The 12,955-nt window shown below is 35.7% G+C and overlaps 1 protein-coding gene across 8 annotated transcripts in view; it reads right to left on the minus strand.

The window, feature by feature from the left end:
• The window catches only part of RALYL (RALY RNA binding protein like), a 731,347-nt gene that overhangs the window by 668,457 nt on the left and 49,935 nt on the right, over positions 1-12,955 (minus strand). The window contains exon 2 of one of the 8 annotated variants that reach the window (XM_030795447.1): positions 6,776-6,881. The exons of the other annotated variants lie outside the window; for them this stretch is intronic. The gene's annotated coding sequence lies outside the window, so the exon portion shown is untranslated. The remainder of the gene's footprint in view (positions 1-6,775; positions 6,882-12,955) is intronic. 8 annotated transcript variants of the gene reach the window in all.

The following is a 12,955-nucleotide window of genomic DNA, read 5'->3' on the forward strand; positions in this document are numbered from 1 at the left end:
AATCACTCTCCCTTCTGTGCCTTAATTAATAAAGTCTTTTGTCTCTGACTTAGGAATCTTGTGTCTTCTGCCAGCAGGTATGATAGCTTACATATCTGGCAAAATCTCAGACCCTTCACTGTCTTCACAAGTCCCAACTAACAGCAAGAATCCACCTTCAGATATAAGTGAAGGAAACCTCTGATAATTCAAGCTCCTGACCTTTCATTCTCCCAGCAGATCCACAGAAACTGTGATGTGACTGAATTTGTAATCCACGAAAGATAATAAATGATCATTTTTGTTTGAAGCAGGTTTTGAGGTAAACTACTCAGGTTGTTCAGAAACTTTGGTGATGTATTCAGATAAATGTCAAAAGGGAAATAATGGAATGGTGTATAACTTCATGTACACAGTTTGCTTGGTATATCAAAATTATTTGGAAGATATTATCCAAGGGAAAAGAATACTAAACTTTTGTCCTTAATTAAAATGTTAAGAATTCTGTATTCTTAATGTTTCCATATCTTTTCTGGGAACCAGTGAAAAAACTACAAGCCTTTGAGTCAAACCCAGTTTGGTAAGTCACTTAACCTTAGCTGAATCTTAATATACTCATCCACTAAATGGGATAATGTCATAGGATTACTGGAAAATTTATAGGGAATAACAATCATATTAATCATATTAATAAGATACATAGTTGCTTCTATTTAATTGAATATGCATGATTAATCTCCTGTCCCTGCCCCAAAGCCACTAAATGGTAGTAAAGAAAAAAAATAATTTACTAAGCCACATAGAAAAAATGAAGAGGAGAAAGACAAGAACAAGTAAGAAACCTATATTCATTTACATTGATGGAAAGGTCTTAGAAGAATAGTAACTGACTAAGTCTGACTTCAAAGAGAAATGCCAAAGAGAGGGTGCATGTCCTCCCGACTTATATCCTCCAAGACTCCTAACTTATAATGCAAGATTCCAACTCTGTGAAGCCAGGTAATGACCTTTCATGCCACTACACTGTGACTACCCAGCCCAGCTAGAAGGGTATTCTCTTGAAAAAGAAAATCTGAGAGATCATGGATTGGAGGAAACTCGGCACAGCAAAGCACAAGGCAAATTAAAACATGAATAAATGTATATGCAGGGTGGGAAAGTAATTAACCGATGTCTACATATTTAACTCTGCTGTTTCTTCTCATCTAGCTTCCAGAACATGAGTAGAGAGATGCATACCTCCCAGATTGAAAATTACATTGTTCCACTCTGAAAAGCTGACTGATAGACCTCAAAAAAAAAAAAAAGTGTGAGAGAGGACAGAAATAAATAGAAAAATATTCCATGCTCATGGATAAGAAGAATCAATATTGTTAAAATGGCCATACTGCCCTGAGTAATTTATAGATTCAATGTTATTCACTTTAAACTACCATTGACATTCTTCACAGAATTAGAAAAAACTACTTTCAAATTCATACAGAACAAAAAAAGAGCCTGGATAGCCAAGTCAATCATAAGAAACAACAACAACAACAACAAAAACACCCTGGAGGCATCATGCTACCCAACTTCAAACTATACTACAAGGCTACAGTAATGAAAACAGCATGGTACTGGTACAAAAACAGACACATAGACCAATGGAACAGGTAGATAACTCAGAAATAAGACTTCACATCTACAACCATCTGATCTTCAACAAGCCTGACAAAAACAAGCAATGGAGAAAGAATTCCCTATTTAATATATGGTGCTAGGAGAACTGGATAGCTATATGCAGAAAATTGAAACTAGACCCCTTCCTTATACCTTATGCAAAAGTTAACTCAAGATGGATTAAAGACATAAATGTAAAACCCAAGACTATGAAAACCCTAGAAGAAAATCTAGACAACAGCATTTAGGACATAGCGGGGCAAAAATTTCATCATGAAAATGTCAAAAGCAATTGCAACAAGAGCAAAAATTGACAAATGGAATCTAATTAAACTAAAGAGCTTCTGCACAGCAAAAGAAACGATTGTAAGAGTGAACAGACAACCTACAAAATGGGAGAAAATTTTTGCAATCTATCACATCCATCTGAAAAAAGTCTAATGTCCAGAGTCAACAAGGAACTTAAACAAATTTACAAGTAAAAAACAAACAACCCCACCAAAAAGTGGGCAAAGGGCATGAACAGATACTTCTCAAAAGAAGACGTTCATGCAGCCAACAACCATATAAAAAAACCTCAACATCACTGATCATTAGAGAAATGCAAATCAAAATTAAAATATCTCACAGCAGTCAGAATGACAATTATTAAAAACTCAAGAAACAACAGGTGCTGGCAAGGTTGTGAAGAAATAGGAATGCTGTTACACTGTTGGTGGGAATGTAAATTAGCTCAACTATTATGGAAGACAGTGTGGCAATTCCTCAAAGATTTAGAGGCAGAAATACCATCTGACACAGCAATTCCATTATTGGGTATATACCCAAATGAATATAAATCATTCTGTTATAAAGATACATGTTCACTGCAGCACTATTTACAATAGCAAAAATATGGAATCAACCCAAATGCCCAACAATGACAGACTGGATAAAGAAAATGTGGTACATATGCATTATGGAATACTATGCAGCCATAAAAAGGAATAAGACCATGTCTGCTGCAGGGACATGGATGGAACTGGAAGCCATTATCTTCAGCAAACTAATGCAAAAACAGAAATCCAAACACCGTATGTTCTCACTTATAAGTGGGAGCTGAACGATGAGAACACACGGACACATGGGGGGAACAACACACACTAGGGCCTATTGGGGGTGTGGGAGGGAGGAGGGAGGGCATCAGGAAGAATAGCTAGTAGATGCTGGGCTTAATGTCTAGGTGATAGGTTTATCTGTACAACAAACCACCATGGCCCATGTTTACCTATGTAACACACTTGCATATCCTGCACATGTACCCCAAAACTTAAAAGTTGAAGAAAAAAAACAAAAAATGTGGTTACTAATATTTGTAAGACCTCCTCCATACAGATTTTTTTTTTTTTTTTTTTGAGACAGAGTCTCCCTCTATTGCCCAGGCTGGAGTGCAGGGGCACAATCTCGGTTCATGGCAACCTCCACCTCCTGGGTTCAAGCGATTCTCCTGCCTCAGCCTCCTGAGTAGCTGGGACTACAGGCATGCACCCCCATGCCCGGCTAGTTTTTTTTGTATTTTTAGTAGAGATAGGGTTTCACCATATTGGCCAGGCTGGTCTCGAACTCCTGACCTCATGATCTGCCTGCCTCAGCCTCCCAAAGTGCTGGGATTACAGGCATGAGCCACCGCGCCAGGCCCTCCATACAGATTTTAGTCCAATTTACTGATCACACTCAGCATGTATATGTGTGTATGTATACGTTTTTTTAAGTGAGCAGAGTAACTACTATAACAAAAAATCAACAGATCATGTCCAAAATAAATATATATATAAAAGTATATATATTTAGAAATGACAGCATATCTGTATTATTTTAATACACACAGGTAAATATTAAAATTAATATTTAATATAATTTTTCCCTTTTAATACCAAGGGAGGGAGGGAATGAGGTAGGTGTCTGCTGACTCTGTTTATAAACCTATTGCCATTATTTTATTCTGAAGCTATGTGTATCTATTGCTTTGATTTTTTTAAAAAAACACATCTTTTTGTAAACACTCAATGCTGTTACTGGGATACAGTTCATTCTCAAATTTGAGCTTTTTATCATATCTTTTCTATTCCTGCCTGTTAAAATCAAAAGTCTATAGCTTAGCTGGAAAGTGTTTTAAAGTTACTGATTAAAAAGTTCTTAGAAATGCCTAATTCAAGTTGGTCTTTCTATAAGAACTTTTTTTATCCGTAATGCTGAAGTATAAAGACCTCTCTCCTTCAGAAATGCCATAGTACATCCTGTCTGTTTTATTCATGTGGAAATGAATTCACATATTTCACCTTGTGACATTTCTTCTATCACCTTGAAGAATGAAAGCTCCCCACAAAAATGCATGTTCTTTGAAGATATTTATTTCTTAGTAACAGTGTTGCACTTAATAGGCATTCAATAAATATCTGCTGATTAGAATTGATTGCAAGAAAGAGGCCAGACTTTTGATATTCTAGATCTCAGGAAGTGAAGAGTTCAAAATCAGCAATACCTCAATTGACATTAATTGGAATTTTGGAAGGATCAAAGCTAAAGAGAATTTTAAATAGAACAATTTTCTAGAAAACATTATTTAATTTTTAAAAAACAGTAACATCAAAAGCATAATTGCTTTTTAATTTTTTACCTGTTTTATCTAAATGTACAGACTGTGGGAAGTTTTTATTACTTATTTGTCTCAATTCTGGTTTAGGAAATATATAAATTTAGTGTGTCTACAATAATATTGGCAAACAGTGACCAATAATATTTAAAAATTTAGTCATTGCTGTCACTGATTCTTCCACAATGAATTAAAATATTGGCTTTCTATTGTCACTTTTACTGTGTAAATCAATTTTAAGGAGAAATACCAAATGTGATGCAGTACTTTGGCACACACAATAGAGCCAGACTGTCTTTTATTTTTATTTTTATTTATTTATTTATTTGAGATGGAGTCTCACTCTGTGCACAGGCTGGAGTGCAGTGGCGCGATCTCAGCTTCACAGCAGCCTCTGCCTCCCAGATTCCAGCGATTCTCCTGCTTCAGCCTCCTGGGTAGCTGAGATTACAGGCACGCACCACCACGTCTGGCTAATTTTTGTATTTTTAGTAGAGACAGCGTTTCACCATGTTGGCCAGGGTGGTCTGGAACTCCTGACCTCAGGTGATCCACCCATCTCAGCCTCCCAAAGTGCTAGGATTACAGACGTGAGCCACCACGCCCCACCGAGCCATGCTGTCTTAATGTAAACTCTGGCAGCTACTATCTGAGTGATTTTGAATAAGCTATTAACCTATGTGTCAGTTTCCTCATCTGTACAATGGAAATGAGGTAACTACTCTGTGATAATGCCATAGAGATTTAATGGTCTGAGACATGTAATGGCTAGGCATTGTATAAACACATGTAGCTATTTTAAATTATTAACTGAGGTATATTTTTCTACTTAAGCATATTACAATTTGATTTTGTCACATTTCCTGGTTCTGATAGAATTAGAAAATGACCCAAATTTATTCAATGCATGAGGGGACTCAATTACATTTATCAAGTTATGTTTTATTTGAGTTGTCCATGGATGAATTATAAGCTATGTAAGTGTTCAGTTGGTGAGAGTTTCTCCTGTTCTCTATAATAAAAACATCATAATGTTTAAGGCATTTTCTGTATACCTACTAACCATGGAATTGTCAAACCATACATCAAGAGGAGAAAAACTAGCAATGTGGTTATGTAGCCTCATGCCATTTTGAAGCATAGTTCATCGGCACCTATGACAGAAAGCAGCTGCACATCTCAGGTCATTACGGTGCCTAACATGGTATAAGAGGTCTTTACCTCCTTGTCAGCCTAGGTAAAGCCCCATGGTTCACAGTAGAACCACTAATTCTGAGCCACAACTTGTAAACTCGTAACAAGAAACAAGATGCATGCTATAGATTGTCATAAAACTAGACTATGTCCAATTCATTATATTAATTACAGATCTGGAAGTCACAAACTGAGTGTGAGCAGCCACCATCATGCCTGTTTTCTGAATTGCTGTCACTCTGTGCCCACATGGATGTGCTGACTCCTACTAAGCTTGATGGAAGAAGCTCTAAAATTTCCCTCTCCTCTCTCATACCCTACCACTACAGCCTTCAAAGGGCTTGACTTTTTATCACTTTCCCTATCTTCCCCCTTGCTTCTCTGCCAAGCTCAGTCAACACCCCTCTCTGGTCTTACCAGGTTCACCATGAATTTCAAGACATAATAAAAGAACAAGTTTCTCTCTACTAAAAATTTGAATATCGCGGTTATAAGGTAAGTAGTAGCTGGTTGATATATGCTACAGTTCAGGCAGCAAATGTTAACTGTGCACCTAGGATGCATGTGGCATCATGAAATGTTCTGGAAATATAAATATAAATAAAGAACAAAGTCTTTCCTCAAGAAGATTTGAGTCTTTGGAGAAAAAAAAATCTATATACATATATATGTATGGACAGATATCATGCAATGAAAATATTTACAACAAAATAATTCCCCTCATAATATGTATAGGATCAATTTCTGGGCATCATCAAAGAAATATTTTATAAATATTTCCCAATTTTCAATTCATTAATGAATGTCATACTGTCTGAAAAAAATGTGTACCTCACCTGTGATAATACACCATTATATTTTTATGAAGGAGAAAGTGTGGGTCATTCTACAAAACATTTTATGCTTATTAAATGATTTACAACAATTCAGCTTAACATTATGGTTATTAATTTCTTCTTATAGATTCACATTTTATGTTTTTAAATTTTTCAGTGTTTTCTTTTTTCTTTTGTTTTTTTGTTTTGTTTTTGTACTTTTTCCTTCTTTTTTTAGATTCATATTTTAATAGCTGATTTCCAATTATTTTCATTTAAAAAAAAATCTTTGGCCTCTTTTGGTGTATCTTTCTCTTCAATTTCCTGATTTTATCAACTCTTATGTCACATCCTTCAGCTTTTCTTTAATTCATATCCTGAGTTTTTAAATTTTCAATTTGAAATGTTCTTTCACATATGCAAATGCTTAATAATATTTCTTTTGAGTTGTGGGTTGTATTTGGGAATTATAATCATCAGATTAAAAAAGACTTACTTTTTGTTTTCTTCTTACAGTAATGGTGTTTGAATACAGCCTGATGTTCCTCTATTTATTTTAACTTATCTGAGGGTTTTCTTCAATAACAAGAAAATTGGCCTGTCTAGGAAAGAAGAATTTGAATTTTATTGTTGTTGATGTCAATAGAACTTTGTTTTTTTGGTGTAATAAAATGTATTTAAAAAAATTATTTCCAGAAAGGGAGTGGTAAGTCATATGATTTTCAGATACTCATTCCTTTCTTTAATACCTCAAACTTCTACCAACTGCTTATTTTATTCCCTTCACGTCTCAGCCTCTGAGAATCTCCCGTTGAGGCAGTGCATACCTAAGACTGTCACTTCTGCTCTGCATACCTTTAAGATTCTTGCTTACGATTCTCTAGTACACAGTGGTCTCATCCACCAGCTGCCAGACCTGTTCTCAGTACTTCTCCCTCTTTTCTTGGGAGTGATCTTATTTATGCCCAGCCACCAAGAGAATCCTGCTGCACTCCCCTGTTCACTTCTCTCTCTGCCTACACTGGTTCCAGCGTGGGCTTTGGAACTGGCCGTGTAGGTTTCCTGTAACTTATTTCTCATTTAGAAGTATATTGAAATGTGCACTATTCTTGGTCTGCTAGTTATTCTGTAAGCTTGCTTGAAAAGAGTTTTATTTACTCTCCTTGTTGATTTTTCTGTAGGATATTTGGAGAGATCAAATTTTGACAGCCATCATTATCCTACAGGAACCTAGACGGCTCACCATCTAAGAACCAAATACATTTATTTACTAATTAGGCGCTAATTAAGTAAATTATACTACACCATATTATTTCTTTCAGCTTAATAAACTTTTATTGAAGTACACATCATCTCCCAACATTTTATTATATTCTACCTTTGTTTGAAGCATGAAACCATTTTCTTTTGGTTTCCAGCTTTTTCCTTTGCATTTTTATTAGGTGTCACTTCATTTTTTGACACAGTGAAATAATATCACTGCAGTCACCTCATGAAGATATTGGTTGGAAAAGTACAGTGAGTGATGGGAAAGCCACAGTCCTTACAATGTCTGTGTCTGGCATACACAGAGCAATCTTTAAGTTCCAGGGTGCCCTTTCTGCATCTCTTTTCCTTTCAGCACAAATCCTAGTGTCTTGCTTTACTAGAGACATAAGGTGGCAACCCAATCACACGACTTGGCCAGGATCATTATATAATACAAAAGGTGCCTATCATATGGGCAGATTCAAGCTCTACTCAAGCAAGCACCACTGAATGGCAATAAAGGAACCCCACAGAACCCTTCCTGTGGGGAAGGGTCATTTAGCCAAGGCTGTGAATCTAAAGTCTTGGTAACTGTTGAGCTGACGAAAAATACTTTATTCTTACACAATTCACTGCCTGTGCTTAACATAAATTTTGATTACTGTAATTTATGTATATTGTTGCTTTGTGATGCTGAGTTACTTTATATCACTGGGCAGACGCAAAAACTTGTTGATAAATATGTGACTAAAAACACATTGGTGTTCTCATCTTTCCAAATATACCTTTAGTCCATTTTTTAAAATGTAATATATACATTGCAAACTATCTTACTCAAGTTGATTATACTGGATGTGGTATAACTAAACTATCTAATGTCCTAGTAACAATCAAACACAGCCACGAGAACAGCTTTAAGGAACTGGAATCATGTTGGTGATATCTGTAATCCCAGCACTTTGGGAGGTCAAGGTGGGTGGATTATGAGGTCAGGAGATCAAGACCATCCTGGCCAACATGGTGAAACCCTGTCTCTACTAAAAATACAAAAATTAGCTGGGTGTGGTGGCATGTGCCTATAATCCCAGCTACTCAGGAGGCTGAGGCAGGAGAATCGCTTGAACCAGGGAGTTGGAGACTGCAGTGAGCTGAGATTGCACCACTGCACTCCAGCCTGGCAACAGCATGAGACTCTGTCTCAAAAAAAAAAAAAAAAAAGAAATGCATTGGATAATATTTAGCAACTCATATCAGTGTAGTTTCACCCTCTTTGAATTAGTAACATAGTATGTACTAAAAGTATTACTAACTATCCAATGCTATGTTGAGGTTTTAGCATCTCTGATAAGGTAAACTGTTAATATTCAAGATTCCAATTCTGGATTTCTTCTTCTATGATTTATATAATTTACACATCAAAATCTTGCAGGACATTCTGAGGTTATCTTCTGGCCACGCCAACATCAAATTGACTTCAAATTACAGCAATGAGAAATGGTTTAATATAAACTCTTACTATATTTCAAGGAGCCATAATTGGCAATCTGAAATATAATTGTTACATGAAGTAAAAGGGGCATATTTCAAATCTTATTGTAGAAGGGGGGAAGCTGATGATGAATATCTATGTCTAAAGTGGTTCAGTTGCCCCAAATCAGTCTAACTGATTTAGTAGCCTGTATTTCAACTTCATCTGAATATTTGTGTATTTTGCTACAAATTCTTAAAATGAAAATAAAATTGCAGTTGTCAACTTTCACATTATAATTAAATAAAAAGAAACTCTGGAGAATACAAACTTTGAATAACAATTGTCATAAAATATTCATAATAAACAAAATGGAAAATGCCACTTAGAACAAAGCAAAACGTTTCTATTTCTAAAATTTTGCAATTAGGCCAGGCACGGTGGCTCACGTCTGTAATCCCAGCACTTTGGGAGGCTGAGGCGGGCAGATCACAAAGTCAGAAGTTCCAGACCAGCCTGGCCAACATAGTGAAACCCCGTCTCTACTAAAAATACAAAAATTAGCCAGGCATAGTCGCGCCTGCCTGTAGTCCCAGCTATTTGGGAGGCTGAGGCAGAGAATCACTTGAACCTGGGGGGTGGAGGTTGTGGTGGGCTGAGATTGCGCCATTGCACTCCAGCCTGGGTGACAGAGCGAGACTCCGTCTCAAAAAAATAATAATAAATAAATAAAATTTTGCAATTTAGTAAATACTTTAATGAAGTAAAGTTGCATGTCCTCTCAGAAAATTGGCTTTAAGATGTTTAAAATGTTTAAAAGGTGGGCAGGTGGACAGAAAGGAAAGGACATTCAATGAAGGAAAATAGCTCAAAAATGGTAGCACTTTCCAGAGAAGGAAACTCGAGCTTAAAATGGTTAAGTAACTTTCCCCAAGACACCCAGCTGAATCAGTTATGAAACATGCTTTTTAAAATAAATCCCTATCTTAACATTAAAGATCAAGTACTTAATCCTTATATCACATTGTATCCTGGTCATCGGTTTAAGCTCAAGGATTCAGGTTGAAGAAGCCTTGCAAGATTATATTATTTCTGTTGAAGATGTGAAAAAGAAGCATGTCATTTTATAACAGAATAAGAAAATACACATATAAAGGTATCCTTTACAGAGCTTTCTATAAAAGATACCATTTTTATTTGAGTCAAAAGACAAATGGACAAATGGGCCAATCTGCCAAAGCTAAGAAATGACTGAGCAAAGGGGAGAAATTAGCAATGACTAGACTCTTGAAAGTGTGTGAACAATTTAACTCTGGATTTTTTTTTCCAAAAATGCCTAATGTATTGAAAATTATTGGAGTTATCTGACTTTTCTTTATGATATTTATGTTTATACTTCATTCCACCGAGAGATACAAAAAGATAAATAGGTAAAAGAGATGCCAACAAGTAAGAAAGGAAGGCAAGACAATCAAAGGTGCATCAGGATACTACAGACAAATGAGACTGAAAAGCTCACTGCACATACATAGAACAATAGTTGGCCATCTACAAGTTTCACAGTTTTCATCTGAAGCACAGAAAGAAAGGAAATCACCATCCAAAAGGTAATAGAAAATGACTAAGACGAAACCTGATATTCTCAAGAATTTTAGTAGCAGTGTCAGGATAAATTAAAGGGAAAAAGACAGAGGGAAACAAGACCAACTAGAAAGCTATTGCATTATCAATACCTATGAGACCCCAGAATATGATAATGTTGATCCGAGTGAAGGAAAAAGAACGGAGGGAAGAATGGTGAGTACTGACGTTGGCTAAGACAAAGAAAAGCAAAGTTCACCCAAAACTCCAGGGTTTTGAGTTTGAACGGTTGGAAGAATGGAGGTGGCAGAGTGGTGACTAAGAAGCAGTACTAGTCCTTGCTTTCTGCTGTCTCAAATTAAAAAGGCAAAGATTAATTCCAGCTCTACTCAGCACCAGACCTAAAGCAGACCAAAGCTGGAATGAACGAGGTGCTTTGGGGTGGGAGTTAGTCTAGCTCCCTCACACTAGTGACACAGTGTTATGGGTATACCTAGAACCCAGATCTGCCATAGTAATAAAAGGTCTCCACCAAATGCATCAGATATTTTTTCCTACAAAATGGAAGTTTTTGTTTTCTCTGAATATAAAAATGCATCACATATAAAATGTAAATATAGTATGAATGCAACTCTGTAATCTCAGAGCTTTGGGAGGCCAAGTTGGGAAGATGTCTCAAGGCCAGGAGTTTGACACCAACCTGGGCAATGCAGTGAGACCTCATCTCTACAAAAAAAATTAAAAATTATTTGAGTGTGGTGGTGCACATCTGCAGTCTTAGCTGTTTGGGAGGCTAACGCAGGTGGATCGTTTGAGCCCAGGAGTTTGAGGTTACAGTGAACGATGATTTTGCACCACCACATTCTAGTCAGGGTGGCAGAGCAAGACCCTGTCTTTAAAAAAAGAAATAAAGAAAATACAAATTTTAAAATGCAAATGTAAAAAAGAAAGAAATTTTATCTAGAATATGCGAAAGGCTTCTTCCATATTCAGGAATATTACTATACCAATTTTAATGGCTCTTTTATTATATTATTAAAATATAACATAATTATAATTCTACAGTTATAATATGATCGCTTTATAGGATATTAATATATCACACATTCATATTATATAGCTTTTTTAATTGACAGTTAAAATCGTTATGCAACACATATATGCCTACCGTCTCTCTTCAAAACAACATGAAGTTTTGTTTTTAAGTATATTTACATGTGGAATGACTAAATCTAGTTAATTAGTCAGATTACAGTCATAGGCATTACCTCATGTAGTTACCATTTTTGTGGTGAGAACACTTAATGCCCATTCTCTTTGCATTTTTTAAGAATATAATATATTGTTATAAACTATAATCACCATGTTATACAATAGGTCTCTTTAGCTTCTTCCTCCTATCTAACTGAAATTTTGTATCCTTTACTTTTAAAAAATAGTTTTGAATTGGATAGGCTAAAATGATATCTCATTATCATTTTATTTGTACTTTTTAGATTATTAGCAAGTCTGAATGCATTTTAATATTTTATTGTGTATAGTAACCTTTCATCTCTCACTTGTGTTGAACACAACTTTCACAGTTATTTTTCTTTCACCATGTATATGTTATTTCATAGCAGAGAAGTTGGAAGTTTTTATATAGTCAAATTTGTCTTTTCCTTATGGATTTTTGTCTTTGGTATCATTTACTGAAAATCCCTCTACATTCTAAGTCAGCCAAATTTTGGGTAGGTAAGTCACCCAAATTTTGGGTTATTTTCAGTTTTCATGATTAAATCTCCCATTCATCCAAAATTTATATTGGTGTAAAGAGTGGAGTACTGACCAGGCCTTTTTTCCCCAAATGATTAGCTGGCTTTATTAAAGCCTTTTTTTGGAATAATCTGCCTTTTCCATGATGATCGTAAATGGTCACCTTTATTATTTATTAAATACCTATGTGCCAGATATCTTTGACAAACCCCACATTGCTATATTTGTTTCTCAGTTTCCTGATCTGTACTCAACTTTTCTGAACAGGAAGAGCAGTCTTACTCAGAATCCTAGATATTTAACTATCTTCTCATGGACAGGGCCTGGTATATGGTAATTATTCAATAGACGTGTACTTGAAAAGGATGTAATGACTACTTTGAAAGAGTTTGATGGACAATGATAACCCAACAACTACAGAGATATTTGCAGATGTAAACATGTAACTTAAAGTACATAAGAAATAAACAGAACTCTATATATTTTCTTAGGTTCATCTAACCCAAGAAATCTGTTTTAAAAACAGAAAAAGTAAAATCTTTAAAAAGGCCCTCCAGCCCTCACCGGGAGTCATGGTTACATTCTCCTTACTGGTTTTCTTCTTCCCAGTGTGATCCCTTTCAT

The sequence above is a fragment of the Nomascus leucogenys genome, chromosome 16 (genome assembly GCF_006542625.1).
Source record: "Nomascus leucogenys isolate Asia chromosome 16, Asia_NLE_v1, whole genome shotgun sequence".
NCBI lineage: Eukaryota > Metazoa > Chordata > Mammalia > Primates > Hylobatidae > Nomascus > Nomascus leucogenys.